General features: G+C 43.3%; 1 pseudogene across 1 annotated transcript in view; it reads right to left on the bottom strand.

Moving 5' to 3' along the window:
• Nucleotides 1–291: 291 nt before the first annotated feature.
• The window catches only part of LOC149867232 (DNA polymerase epsilon subunit 3 pseudogene), an 81,742-nt pseudogene continuing 66,792 nt past the window's right edge, over nucleotides 292–15,241 (bottom strand). The window contains exon 2 of the transcript XR_016441620.1: nucleotides 292–1,462. The product of XR_016441620.1 is annotated as a DNA polymerase epsilon subunit 3 pseudogene (transcript). The remainder of the gene's footprint in view (nucleotides 1,463–15,241) is intronic.

The following is a 15,241-nucleotide window of genomic DNA, read 5'->3' as shown; positions in this document are numbered from 1 at the left end:
CCTACACCCAGGCCCCCCACACCTACCCACAGTCTCACATCCCCCCACATCCCTCCACCCCTTCTCACCCCCTCCTGCAAACCCTACATCCCCCCATCACACACCCACCATGTGATAAGGAAATGAAAAGCAAACTTTAAAACATATAGATATTTAGGATTTCTTTTATTATGATGCTAGAGACATTGGTAGGCATCTGAATTTCTTTAACACTGTAAATATAGCAATAAACCATTGCCCGTCTGATCAATCCCCCTTTCTCTCTCTCTTTTGTTCTAATTGTGTAAGAATGTGGATTTTGGGGTATTTTAAAAAGTGAATTTGGGAAGCTGCTTCAGCAGTCTAACTGACACAAAGGGCTAGTGTCCTCAGATACCAATTTGCTGGGCCCCAGAAGCTCCTGAGGGTTAGTAACCCGGAGCTGCTGGCCAGGGCAGGTTTTTATACTGCTGGTGACAGCACAGGTGCTGACCCTGGGCTATAGATCCCGCTGGCTGCAGATCCGGGAGGTCAGGCAGGATTATTTTGCCCCAAGTAGCACAATGTGTTCCACCACAAAGTGGGCAAAAAGCCCCAGCTCAAATTTGCACTACTTTTATTTGAGCTGCTGCAAGCACATATGCTTGCATGTGTGGACATGCCCTGTGAAATACAGTATTTTAGAAGCTCCTTATAGGCCCCATTGGTCTCTTCACACTCTTCTTGTGCTTCCATCATATTGCCAATTTCTTGTTGGGTTTCCAATGCTGTGCCCTTTAGAAGTGCCCAGCCCTCCTGTGTGTCTTTATCCTTCAATCTATCCTCCCATAACACCATACCTATTGAGAGGTTATCTTTTCACTGCAGAAGCTATAGAAGGATTCCCTTCAGGGTTCCCTTCTTGCACAGTTAAGGCAAGGAGTGAACAAGCCCCAAGAACAGTGTGGAGCTGGCTTTACCAGAAAACAAGGGGCACAGCAAAGTTGATTTACATTTACATCCCTATGCCAAGAGTCCAGTCTTGATGCATGTCTCTTTTCAGCAGGCTGGGTTACCTTTTCCTCTCCATTCTGCTCCTCTTCTTTCATTCTTTTATCATTGTCATCATTTTCCTTTGTTCTGTTCTTGTCTTGTTCCTCAGAGTCTGCTTTCTTGTCTTTGTCTTTTCTCACTGCTTTCTTTCTCTTCTGCTCTCAGCTGTAAACTTCCAATGATTCCTTTAAAGGGGCCACAAAATACTCAAACTCTATTTTCTTCATGGCTGAGGCAACGTCTCCAGCATTCAGCATTTTTCTCTTCTCTTTCATTATAGTTATGTAAATATGAAGTTGCATACAACACAAACACACTTGCAGATGGAGATATTTCACTCTGACCTTCTTTGGAAATGTTTACTTCATCAAGAAGTGCTTCTTTAATAATCCAAGTGATGACAGCACCGGGCAAGTTCAAGTCCTCTGGTCTTTCTGCCATCTTTGAACACCTAGAACATGCACACAAAATAAACTCCTGACACTACATAAAACAATAGTAACAGTTTCATTGTCTTCCAAGGGGCATAGGATTTCATTCCCACAGAAATGGGAAGATTTATTTAAGGGAGCAAAGGAGGATAACAGTAGAAAAAACTGTAAGAAGTTAGAGAAAAGAAAGTATAGGTTACAACATCAAGGGAAGACTAATCAAGAGATCTGAGGTCAGTTCAAAAGGCAATAAAACCAGAATGCCAACAACAGACAGCAAGAAAGTCAACTGCAATCTTTAACTTCTGAATTAAAACTGGGTAAAAGACATAAATGCAACTCTGAAAAGAAGCAATAAATAAATAAATAAATAAAAGAAAACAAAATTACATGCTAATCAAAGCAGCACTAAACACCCTGCAGCCAGACTGCAGAGACAGCATCTCCTCAGTTAGAGACAGATGGTTTTATATGGGAAATGTAAGTAACATTTTACCATCTGTTTAATAAAACTTGAATCTGAATGGATTTGGCTAGATGTCCCCACATGTGAAGTTTATAAGTAAATATTTTATAAATTGAAGGGCTCAATCCAATACCCATTGATAAAAGGCTCTTTTCAAATTTTGAAGAGCACTGAATAGGGCCACATAACATCCTGTTGTCTGTCTTATGAATTATTGTATATATACATTCAAGACTCTGTACACAAATATAAACAGATCTTTACAGAGAAGACGCTGAATTGACTTCTAAACTATGCCAAATGCATAAAAATAATCTGGGCAAGATGCTTTTGTAGAATAGTAAGATCTCCAGATAAAATGCAATTTCAGTCCTCCTGAAAGCATATACATATCTGGATTGAAATCAGCTGGTGGAGGAAAAGTGTGGGAAAGAAATTTTGGAAAAGTTTGACGTTTGTCATTTTGAGACTACTTAACATGAATCAATTTCAAAAGGAAAGAAAAGGATATGAAAAGTAACCAACAACAACATTTATTTTTCCATTCCCTTCCCTTTATCTAGGAAAACTGAAAAAAATTCATCTTGGGGTGACCCAAAATGGTTTGTCCCAGGTTGCCAATCAACAAAAACAATGCATTGTTCACAGAGTTGTAATAAACAGTAGTTAGATGGAACAAAATGGAAGCTCATTCTGTTCTTGACCTAACACCCTTTGAAATCAATGTCAAAGATTCATATTGATTTCAATAAGAGTTAGATCAAGTTAAAAGTTACCAAATGTAAGCAGTGCTCCAAGAATCATCATTTTTTGTTTTACAGCCATAAAGAACTGTTTTGCATAGCACACCATAGAATTGCATCATCTAACCTAATTGCTTGTGACAAAACTTTCTTTGATAAACACACTGAGACAATTCAAAGGCTTCAAGAGATGGAAAAATAGAACCAATGCCTCCAGACTGTTACCAATCCAAGATACTGCCCACTAGATCACAGATATCAAACTCAAATCAATCAGTGAGCCATATTCCTTGCCTGCACCTCATTGAATAATGCCACAGCCACTCATCCCCATTGCTGACTACTGCCAATTTTCATTGTCAGCAGTGATCAGAAATAGTTAATTTGGCAGTGGTAAAATGGGGAGGAGTAAAATGGTACCTACCTTCAGTGATAGCTCTGTTAACCCCCCAAATGCTAGCTGTATTGACACAGAGGCTTTTGAAGCTGCAGCAAGAAGCCCCAAGGGCTGGATGACCCAACTCTGTGGGCCATAGACTTGACACCCCTGCATTAGACTATGCTGCTAAATTTTACCTTAAGGAAGGGGATGTAAAAGTAAAAGTATTGTCAGGATGAAAAAATAGATAGCATTATTTTAGTTTTCCATGAGTAGACAGAGAGAAGCCATGGTACGGCAACAATAAGAACCTGCCAATTTTATATAAAGTAAACAGATGGTTCACTACAATGTTTTTCCTTCTACTTCCTCACACTTCCTATAAAAAGACCCTGCATGCTACAACTACTGATTCTACTTAATTGAAAATAATCATCTAAATGCATCTGTGTGTTGATAGTCACAACATATGATGGTTTGGTTCTCTTTTCATCTACTGTACTTGGTAAAGCTATTAAAAATAATTCATTTGAGCCACTGCTTTCAGTGCCCTTTAATAGCGTAGTAAATAATTAAACCACCAATTGTGCATATGGGAAGACTGAAACACACAAAGAGACTTGGCCAGGCCACACAACAGATTGCCAAAACAGCCAGACTCCAGGTCTCCTGATTCTCAGATCATTCTGAGATATCTTTGTGTTTCCAGATACGTATAATTTCTATGTTACCAGGACAGGATAGAGTCAGCTGCTAGGTAATTATTGATATTAATCAGAAGGGGGATGTACCAAGCACCCCCTAAAAAACCTGGTACACTTGCTAAGTAAAAGATACTGATCTTCAAATGGCACCCCCATCTCATAAAAAGCAAACCATTTATTACACTAAGAACACATCTATCCAATGATTCACTACATGCTTGCTCACCACAGTCTGCAACTAATATCAGTGGAAAACCTTCTCTTGACTGAGGGTCCTCATAATTGAATAGTCTACTAAAGTGAGTGCTATATTAGCCTTACAGAAGCCCCTTTAATCTCTGGGTGGATCCTGTTAAGTCCCTTATTTACAACCTTTTGTTCAGAAATACAGAATTTCATTGATATAGCTCTGTCCTTATTTAAAGAAGGATTTGTTTTTCTGACAGAAAACTGTATGTATGGACACAAACATAATTGTTGTGCAAGTAGAGTCTTGGTGAAGTATATAGGACTGGAACATTTGTGAGTTTTCTCTTTGACCAAAGTTGCAAGATTTTGGGAGGGTTTTTTAATGGAAAAGTCCTTCTTAATTGCTAGGAAAACTAACTGTTGCTTTGATTAGCTCCCAGAACAGTGTTATCTCCAGTTTTCCTCTCTGGAAAATATTTAATTAGATCCTTAAATTGCAGGGTGTTAAATGTAAGCCCCAAAATTGTGACAGTGTTTCCCCTCCCTTTCCCCTGGCACAATGACACCAGGGGAGGGGTGGGAGTGGTGGCATGGTTAATCTGAGATCTGAACATGCTGGACATGGCAGGAGGGGTGTCTTTGCCCAACCAGGCAAAGACACCTCTCAGATAACCAGCACATTTGGTTATCCAGCACCCCCTATTTCCAATGGGTGCCGGATAATGGAGCTTTTGCGGCATACGCAGCATTTGTCAAAAAATGCAAGAAAAATACAGACTGGTTTGAAGAACGCACTGAAACCCTTCAACCACTGACTGATTCAGAACAGAAGGACGGCACTAATAAACTATAAGAAATCTCTCAACACCATAACCCTACAAAATCTGAAAAAGGCTTGAAGAGAAATGCAGAAGAGGTGTGCCCAAGATTTTTGGCTGAAACTCTATGATGATATTCAGAAAGCAGCTAATGCAGGTGATAGCTGTGGAATGCACAAAGGCATTAATAAACAATTGGTACAATCAAGAAGAAAACAGCCTTGAGGTTCCTAGCCAGGTTACAGGACCTCCATCTAACCCAGGAGGTGCACAGTCCCACCAGGGGAAATGCCTTGTTGGATCTGGTCCTGGCCAGGGGTGACGACCTGGTGAGTGGACTGCGGGTTCTCGACAACCTGGGCGATAGCGATCATCGCCTATTGGAATTCATCATCCAGCACAGGGTGTCAAAGGCATGAAGCAAGGCAGCAGCCGTGGACTTCAGGAGAGTGAATTTCAATGAGACAAGGAGACTAGGTGGGGAGGCAGTGAGGTCCTAGAGGGGAGGGGAGTTGGGAGTCCAGGAAGAGTGGTCGTTCCTTAAGGAGACGATCCTCCAAGCCCAAAGGGTGACAATCCCAATGCAGAACAAAGGGGTTAAGAGTGCTCAAAAGCCCCCATGGCTCACCAAAAGCATCCAGGAATGTCTCAGAGCTAAAAAGGAAGCATACACCCAATGGAAGGGAGGGGCCATCACCAAGGAGGATTATACCTCCATTGCTCGAGATTGTAGGGGGCTGTTAGAAAGGGTAAAGCAGAGACGAAACTGGGACTAGCGACCTGGATCAAAGATAACAAGAAGTCCTTTTTTAAATACATAGGGGGTAAAAAGAAGGTACCGGGTAACATAAGACCTCTGCAGGACACGCTAGGAAATCTGGTGGTTGCACCAGACGACAAAGCTAATCTCTTCAACAATTTCTTTGACTCCATTTTTCTAAGCAGGGACTGGGTCATCCCCCCACACTGGGATCCCAGACAGACCCAGGAGAGGCACAGCCAGGCCCAGGGTCAGTGAGGACCTAGTCAGGGAACTTCTGGTAGGAATAGATGTATTCAAATCAGCAGGTCCTGATGATCTCCACCCCAGAGTGCTGAGGGAATTAGCAAGGGTCATTGCGGGACCCCTGGCACAGCTTTACGAACACTCATGGTACTCTGGAGAGGTGTCAGAGGACTGGAAAGGGGCCAATGTAGTTGCCATTTTCAAAAAAGGGAGGAAGGAGGACCCAAGAAATTATAGGCCCATTACTGTCACCCTGGTCCTGGGGAAGCTCATTGAGAAAATTATCCAGGAGCATATCTGTGAGGGACCAGCAAGGGAGATTATGCTTAGGGGCAACCAACATGGGCTCATTAGAGGCAGGTCCTGTCAGACCAACCTTGTGGCCTTCTACAACCAGGTCACAAAATCCTTGGATGCAGGTGTCACAGTGGATGTAGTCTTTCTGGACTTTAGGAAGGCCTTCGACACTGTCTCTCATCCCATTCTCGTTAAAAAAAGGAGATGACTGTGGTGTAGACGCCTACACAGTCATATGGGTCACAAATAGGCTGGAGGGCCGCACCCAGACAGTGGTGGTAGATGGGTCTTTTTTGACCTGGAGGGATGTGAGCAGTGGGGTTCCCCAGGGCTCGGTCCTCAGGCCCACACTGTTCAACATCTTCATCAGTGATTTGGACCAGGGGGTGAAAAGTACCTTGTTCAAATTCATGGATGACACTAAGATGTGGGGAGAGGTGGGCACATCGGAGGAGAAGGACAGGCTGCAACTAGATCTGGACAGCTTACAGGGGTGGATGGATGAGAACAGGATGGGTTTCAACACTAACAAGTGCAAGGTATTGCACTTGGGGAGGAATATCCAGCAGCATACCTACAGGCTGGGGAACTCCCTTCTTGAAAGCAAAGTGGCAGAAAGAGATCTTGGAGTCATTATTAATTCTAAGATGGACATGGGCCACCAATGTGAGGACATGGTCAGTAAGGCTAATCATACCTTGTCACGCATCTACAGACGCATCACAAGCAAGGCCAAGGAGGTGAACCTCCCCCTCTATGCGACACTCGTTAAGCCATAGTTGGAGTACTGTGTCCAGTTCTGGGCACTGGACTTCAGGAGGGATCTGCTCAGGTCCCTTCCGACCCTACTAACTATGAAATTATGAAGCTCTGCTGAAAGACTGTACTGTCATTAATGATAAACAAACTCAAGCATTGGCTTGAACTCTATTGAATTCTATATTCCAGTGAGGCTGAAATCAAACATAAAGAGCTTGAAGGATTACCACATTTGGAAGTTATGATGGATTTAGACAACAGGCCTACATTAGGAGATTTTCAGAGAGCCATTAAATCAATTCCTGGGAACAACGCATCCTGCAACAACTGCTTGCCTGTTGAAATCCAGATATTTGTGCCAACAACGAATTACTTTGAAAGCTTCATGAAGTTATACTGCTCTGTTGGAAAGAGGAAGCAGTACTGCAATATTTTAAAGATGCTCAGTTTTATACCTTTATACCAGAACAAAGGGTATAGAAGCAACTGTGACAACTCTAGCGGTATCTCCGTGTTGAACATCATCAGAAAAATTATCACTCATGTTAACTTCCCTAGGTTACAATCTGTAGGTCAAAGAATCTATCCTGAAAGTCAATTATGGTTTTTGCTCAAGACACTACACCATTAATTAATATGATATTTTTAGTCAAGCAACTTCAAGAGAAGTGTAGAGAAAGACAAGTATCACTGTATATAGCCTTCATTGATCTGATGAAGGCCTTTGATACAGTTAATAGGCAAGGCCTTTTTACTGTTCTGAAGAAACTGGGCTATCCCCTCAAACCATGGAACATCATACCTTAATGAAATGAATGAATGAATTAAGGTAACTGAAGTGTATGAAAACAAAGAATCAAATGCCTTGGACATCAACAGTGGAATGAAACAGGGATGTGCTTTAGCCCCTGCGCTTTTTAACATCTGCTTTTCATCCTGCTTCTTCATGCATCCAAGGACAGCAATAATGGCATTTATCTTTGAACCAAACTAGATGGAAGCTTGTTAAACATCACAAGTTTTAGAGTGAAAACCAAAGTGAAAGATCATCACCTTGTTTGTGGATGACACAGCTTTGGTTGCCCACAGTAAATCTCCTCTGCAACATCTCTTGGGCAGATTTTATGAGTCATGCAAGAGCTTTGGAATGGCAATTAGTCTTCAAGAAGACTATGATCATGTACCAATGGGTGCAAGAACCAATACCTGACATTATTCTGGAGGATAAATCTCTTGGGGTCATTGACAGTTTTTGCTATTTGGGTTGTATGATCAACAGGAATATTGACCTTCAAATTGAACTGACAGAATTGGACAAGCAGCTATGAATTTTGGGCTATTACAAAAACATGCATGGAATAACAGCAAACTATCAAGCTAAGGTGAAGATGTGAATCTATGAGACTTGTTTGCTATTTCTGAACCTTAGGCAGAGAGAACACGGACTACATATGCTAAGCACATCGAGAGACTGAACTGCTTTCACATGAGAGGTCTGCATAAGGTCCTGGAAATATAGTGGGAAGACAAAATACCAAACAGAGGTACTGGATAGTTTAGGAATGAGACGCTTAGAAACCACTATAAAGAAGAGGAGGCTGTGATGGATTGGCCAGATCAAGAGACTGTAGCCCCAAGAATATTTGTATAGTGAGATTTGAGATGGCTCTAGAAAGTGGGATTGCCTTCTGTGGCCATACCACAATGCATGCAAAAACTATATGAAATTGTTCAACATCAACATAAAAAGCTGGGAGGAGCGCACAGAATCCTGTCTGATCTGGAGGAAACTTCTAGCACTCACTGCAACTCAACATGAAGCTGCTTTGATCCAGGATGGAAGCAAAGCAAGAAAGAAGAAAGCAACTCCAACTAAGACAACACAGGATCTGTAAAACTTGTAACATTCTTGAATTGAGCTTGTCAGCCACAAACAGATTCATCAACGTTCTGACTAGACCTCTTGCAAGTAAGCAAAATTAATTGCCACTTTCAGACCAAAGCAGAACAGGCTCTGGTTGGGTCAGCCCAAGGTACTATCTACCTGTAATGATAAAAACAACTACTCAATAAAAAAAGGCATCTCAGAGTAATGGGTCATTAGCTAGAGGAATTCCAACTCACCCTGGTAAGAAAGAAATTACTAGAGGATTCTAGGATTCATGAGGAAGTGATAAAATGTTGATGGGGGAGGAGGAATGTCTTGGAGGTATTTAGGGTACTATCTTGGAGAGAGAAGCATCACTTGAGCTTTGGGACTGTCCAGGTCCCAGCAGTCAGGGCTGACAGAATCAGCAGGAAGGCTGATCTCTGGAAACACTGGCAGTAGTTTTAGGTTGTGGCCAGATGAGAGGATAAGAAATTTTTTGTCTTCAAACTTACAGTCAGTTTTGCTTGTACTATTCTTTTCTCCTATTTAGTAAATCTTCGGTTGTTTTGTCTTCTTACTGGTTGCTTGTAGTAAAGAACAATCTCTGGGCAAGCAATATTCCAGGCTAACCCATTTTTTGGAACGAGGAACCTAAAAATCCTTTTTACAACCTCAAGGGAAGCCACCTGGAGCTGGCAGAGATACATTTCCGCAGCTGGGAGGACTGGTAAACAGTAGTGGAACTGAGGCTTAAGGGGATAAGGAGTTACCCCAGGGCAAACCTTAGGCTGTTCCTCAGGACTGGGGCAGAACAGTGGGGAGAAATGTGGGGCACTAGTGAAACCTGCAGACAGATTTGTGAGACCATATGCATAGAGAAATTCATATCCCCTGGACTTTCATTACTTGTAAAATACAACCCAACAAAACAGCTTGAGGGTATTCCACTCAATATGTGAATATTATGAAGTATTGTTATTAAGTAATGTTGTCCTGAAATTAACTTTGCTCTCACTGAGCACTTCTGAGAGCTCTTTAGGTGCCTATATGCCATACCACTATAGCACCCTCTAATAGGAAGGTACTTGTTAGGGCTGTGTGAAGCTTCAGTCCCTGATTTGATTCTGCAGAGATTTGGCCCAATTCAGTGGCCAAATCTCCAAATCCAAATCAAATCAGGAGACCCTTTAATCTCTCCAAATTGATTTGGAACCCTCTGAATCGATTCAGAGAGATTCAGAAAGATTTGGCAATTTGGACATAGACACAGCTTTAAATGTGTTTTCTACATACCTCAGAGTAGCAGAGTGGCAGGCCCCACTCGTAAACAGTGAGATGGTGGGACAGATGGAGCACCCCACAGGGCCTCCCCAGCACATTTGGCAGCAGACCTGGAAGTGGACCAGAAGCACTTCCAATCCACTTTTGCGTCCAGCAGGGAGTGCGTGGGGGAGCCCATCACACTCCCTGGCTCAGCAACTGATGGGTCTGGGGGTGTACCTAGGGTCCCTCCGCAGTCAACTGCCGAGCTGGGAGAGTGCAGGAGAGCCCCCCCGAATGCTTGGCAGCAAACCCAGAACTGGATCAGAAGCACTTCTAGTCCACTTCCATGTCTGCCAGGAAGCTCACAGGGCCCCCCTGCCCTACACACACTCCTGTGGGACTCTCCATCTGCCTCAGCATTACAGCGTTCACAAGCCATGCCTGGTACCTCAAGGCATGTAGAAAAAAATGTTTAAAGCTGTGTCTATGGCCGAATCTCTGATTCTCTGAATCAGCGTCGAATCTTCAGATTCCAATTTGGCCAAATCAAATTGGGGACAGTGATCTGAATCAACAAATCAAAACACTGGCCCCAATTTGGGCTAAATCTGAATCGATTACAGCCTGTTTCACATACCTCTACTATTTACAGCCACTGACAGAAGTGGTTTAAAAAAAAAAAAAGGTGCTGTACTTTCAGATCAGTGTACCCCCACACCAAGTGCAGCACATGCCCAGAAGAGGAACCACTTGGCTTGACCTGGCTCGCCCAGCATCTGCATAGATTGTGTACTTCAGCAAAGCTTTTTGTTGCTTTTATCTAATAGCTGATTAAGATATACAAATACTGGGGAACTGGGTCAAACTGATGCAGTTTCTCTTCCAGTAAAGCGACATTTTTCCCTCATGTCTGTCAGGTGCCTATAACAACAGAATGAGTGCCTCAACTTTCATCCTTCTTTCCCTCAAATAAATTCTCAAACCCAGGTGGTGACGCTAAGAATACACACACATGTAGGCCACAGATTATGCTGGAGCAGAGTACAAAGCCATAGATTATGTTGTGTGTATGTATGTGTGTGACACACACACACACATGCATGAAGCTGAGGAGAAAATGGAGGCAAGGAAAAAAAATGCACATATTAGGGCACAGATTTGTAACACATTGACCATGTACCTAACTTTAAAACCGCATAATAGCCTTATTTAAGAAAGTGGGACTGTTTATGTGCTTAGTTAGTTAGCTCCCTGAATACCTTGCTAAAATAGGGCTTTAGAGGTGACAGAATTATTAGTCACAAAAATTATTTACTGGCTATGGTTCGTTCTCCAGTGTCTGAATGGTTTTTAGATTCAGTATGACTTAAGGAACTGGTTAGTTATATATAAGTGTTCAGCAAAGTTAGGCCTGTGAGTATTCATTAACATTTCCCCTCTCCTCTTAAGCTTCAGATTATTTTGTTTTATGTTTCTGTTGTGTTTGTTTTATATTATTTGAAAAAAACACCTCTTGGAGGCTAGTAGCTCATTACCCTAGCCTGGACCACACCACTCAACCACCTTCTTACCCCTTAGGGAGTTCCAGCCACTATACCCCAAAAGTTCCCCGTAAGTCAAATACCTCTCCATTAATTCTCAGCTTTTGCCCTCCGTTGCACTCTGCTCCAACATAATCTATGGCCTTCCACTCCACCAGGTCTTCTGACTCTACCCTGAGAACGCTTACCTCCTCAGAAGCCAAAGTACCTCTTGCTTCCAGATCACCAGGTTTTATAGTCTGGTATGATATGGTATGGTTGGAAGCAGCCTTAAAAAAACATCCATCTAGTAGTAATCCAGAACCCATGTAATGGGGATAAAGGCCCTGTTACAGATCTTCTTCTGCCCGCCCATCATCTTAACTCCCAAATCTGACACACCTGCATGTATGCATGAATATCTCCCTAAAAAATACAGGTACTCAATAGGGCTGTGAGAAACAGCAGCTTTCCGCTTCAACTTCTGTTTCAACATTTCAATGGAACAGAGTTTCATTTCAAGTTTTGTTCCTTTTTGCTGTTTTGATGCTATTTCCACATTTCACCCATAGGCTATAATGGAGAAGCATGAAACAGCCTATAACCTTGTTATTTCTTGCCTGATTCCGATTAAACTTGCAGGGATGGTAGCCTCATCTGCAGGCATGAAGCCTGCCAAGTTTCAAGGAGATAAGTGCAGGAGTTTCTAGGAAACCGCACCTCAAGCTGCTTACAAGCAGAAGCTGGGGAGCAGGAACAGCGTTCTGTGATCCAGTAGGCAGAATGGGGACCTGCACACCTAGAAGGAGTCTGGAAGAGCCCCTGCAGCTCTCCCAGGGATGTGGGTGGGCCCCCAATGTGCCTGCCATATGACAGGAGGCTGCTCCTGTTGCTGGGGACTCAGCACTGAGGAACCGAGCCCGGCTGGAGGAAGCACCTCTCGCTGCCGGGCTCAGTTCCCAGTGGTTCACAGCACTAGGAAACTCAGCCCAGCTGCAGGAGCCACTGATACAAGTGATGCTCTGGGTGTTTTAATTAGAGTGGCTCTTGGAGCTGCTGTAATTAAAGCCCTCCCCCTACCCCCACCTCCTGGTGCACATGTATAAATGCCCATGGTGTCCAAATCAGGTGGGACTCTTTGGCAATGTTATATTGCACAATCTCCTGAGCGTGTGGGTGGGCCCCCAGTTTACCTGCTGAATGACAGGAGGCTGTTCCTGCCTTCTGGGACCAAGCACTGAGGAACTGAATACAGCTGGGGAAAGCACCTCCTGCCACTGGGCTCAGTTCCCAGCAATTACCAGCACTGGGAAACTCAAACCAGCTGGGGGAGGTAGTTCCCCCAGCTGGGCTTCATCCCCAGCACTGGGAAACTCAGCAACTTCCCCAGCTGGGCTGAGTTTCTCAGCACTGGGGACAGAGCCTGGCTCAGGAATGAAACTCAAAATGAAACACATTTCCATTAAAACATCAAAACAGAAGTTGAAGCAGAACATGGGTGTTTCGCACAGCCCAGCTTGTATCAATCCTTGCCCCCTGTGGTCATAAGGGAGCAGAAAAGGGAAAATTTTAGCATTGGGCACCTATACATATGGACAACTCTGTATCTACATTAGGGTGTTAGGAAGCTACAAACTATAGCAGCAAAAACATGATATTTGAAGCAGTATGTATGTAATACTTCCTGCTCTTAGAAGACTCACTAACCTGGCAGGGCTTGACCTGTGTGTTCAAGTCAGAGATACCATAACTTTGCCTCTATGAACATTACACTAGGAACTTTCAGAATTCACTAAAATGCATAAAAAAGATATTGCAGCCATTCCATTTTGCATAAAGAGGTACACAGCCTCTAGGGTATGGTGTTGCCAGGATGTGTAATATAACATTGCCAAAGAGGCCCACTTGATTTAGACACCATGGGCATTTATACATGTGAACTGGGAGGTGGTGGGGTAGAGGGCAGGCTTTAATTACAGCAGCTCCAAGAGCCACTCTAATTAAAACACCCAGAGCATCACTTGTATCAGCATCCCTGTGTTCAAAAATGGGAGCAGGTGCACTTTAACTAAAACTCAGAAGTGCCCCCACTACTATTTTTCAGTGAGGGAACGCTGACACACATGACACGAGTCTCAAATCTGATCAGACGTACTGTAATTACAGTGCATCGGAGCAGCCTCAGTGCATGTGTGTAGGTGCCCCATTGTGCTAGATGCTGTAGAAATACATAGGAAGAGAGCCCCGTTCCAAACAGCTTATATTCAAAATATTCATGATAGACAAAGGGTAGAAAAGCAGAAGCACATACTGCAGAGTTAAGATTAGAGCCCTGGTTTCCCAAATCCCAAATGGGGGCCCTACCAATCTAGTATCCTCCCCATAAACCCACATAACATTCTGCTAAACCACAAGGCATAGAGACATGATCTCCCTGCTTCTGACCCTGCCAAGGGCCTTTCATATGACCTTAGGCAAATTAGTTCCTCCCGATATGCCTCAATTTCCTCATCTATCATCTGGGGAGAAGGCTACTTATCTTCCTAAGAGTTATATTGTAAGCACTTAGATCCCTCGGTAGACAGCATCAGGGAAGTACAAAGTACAATTGCAGAGGCAGGTTTGCATGAATGAGGAAACTTGTTGCATGCTTCTGGCGCGGCCAAGCAGAATCATGGGCTATGAAGGAGGAGTGCAGTTTTGAACTGAATTTTAGAGTGACCAGCCCTTGTCTGGACCTTGTGTTTTTCCAGTACCTCCTCATAAAGTTTGACCTGTTCACCCTTAACTGGAAAGGCAGATAGGACTAAGTTAAAAAGGCATAACACTGAACAAGGCTTTTATTTTTTCTATTTAGTTCCTTTTGTTGTGTTGCCTGCAGGGAACAGGGAGAAATGAGAATCTAAAATGTTCTGAGTTGGCGAAGAATAATTGCAACCATGCACAGAGGAGGGAGAGGAAATGACCTGTTGCAGCTGACAAAGGAGAAAAGGAAGGGTTTGTACGAATTAATACAGAACACACCCTCATGACAGAGAGTGATGGGGGCGGGGGATTCTGTTTCTTTAGCCCTGTGGCTGGCCACCGAGTGCCTAATTCCAAACAACTGATGAATCTATTGGAATGTGTTTATAGGGAAGTGCTGAAAGTTTTCAGTGCCATGGCTGGTGTTTCCAATAGTCTAGTGTCAGACTAAAAAGAAAGAATATAAGGTGTTCTGCTAATTTATGGGCCTAATCCCCCAGCTGCAGACAATTGAAGCAGAAATGGGGTGAATCTGAAAAAACAATTAAGCGGGGAATGAACTGTTCAGAGAAAGTGTGATTGTGCCAGAATTATTAGCCCATCCCCTGGGAATGTAACAGCCAGTAAAACAAGTATTTGGTGTGATTTCTCCTCACCACTGCACTGGAATTTATAATGAGTTGATGGCATCCCAGTGCCTTCTAAGGAACTGCTCTCACTGTAGCTCACCAAGATCCTTCTGCAAATGGATGGATGCAGAGGTCTTGACAAAAGACTTTGTCTACGAACAGCTGTTGCTGTCTCCATCAGTGTGATGGTTGGGTTAGGGCACAAAGGTGGGGAGGGTTGTAAACTAGAGCACCTGGCCGCCAATGGGAGAAACATGGCCAGTGTTCCAAGAACAAGCAACCCGCTCATCTACCTTTTAACTGACCCTCATTTCTGGAAATCAGTGTGAAGAGAATCTACTGAAAGTATTAAGAAACAGTCTTCAGTCTACAGCTGGCTTAATCCTGCAGTCAGATGATTTTTCTTTTTCT

This window comes from Crocodylus siamensis, chromosome 4, assembly GCF_052110815.1.
Source record: "Crocodylus siamensis isolate JL-2025a chromosome 4, ASM5211081v1, whole genome shotgun sequence".
Lineage (NCBI taxonomy): Eukaryota > Metazoa > Chordata > Crocodylia > Crocodylidae > Crocodylus > Crocodylus siamensis.
The sequence above is the reverse complement of the archived record's forward strand: the minus strand, read 5'-3'. Positions and strand labels throughout refer to the sequence as shown.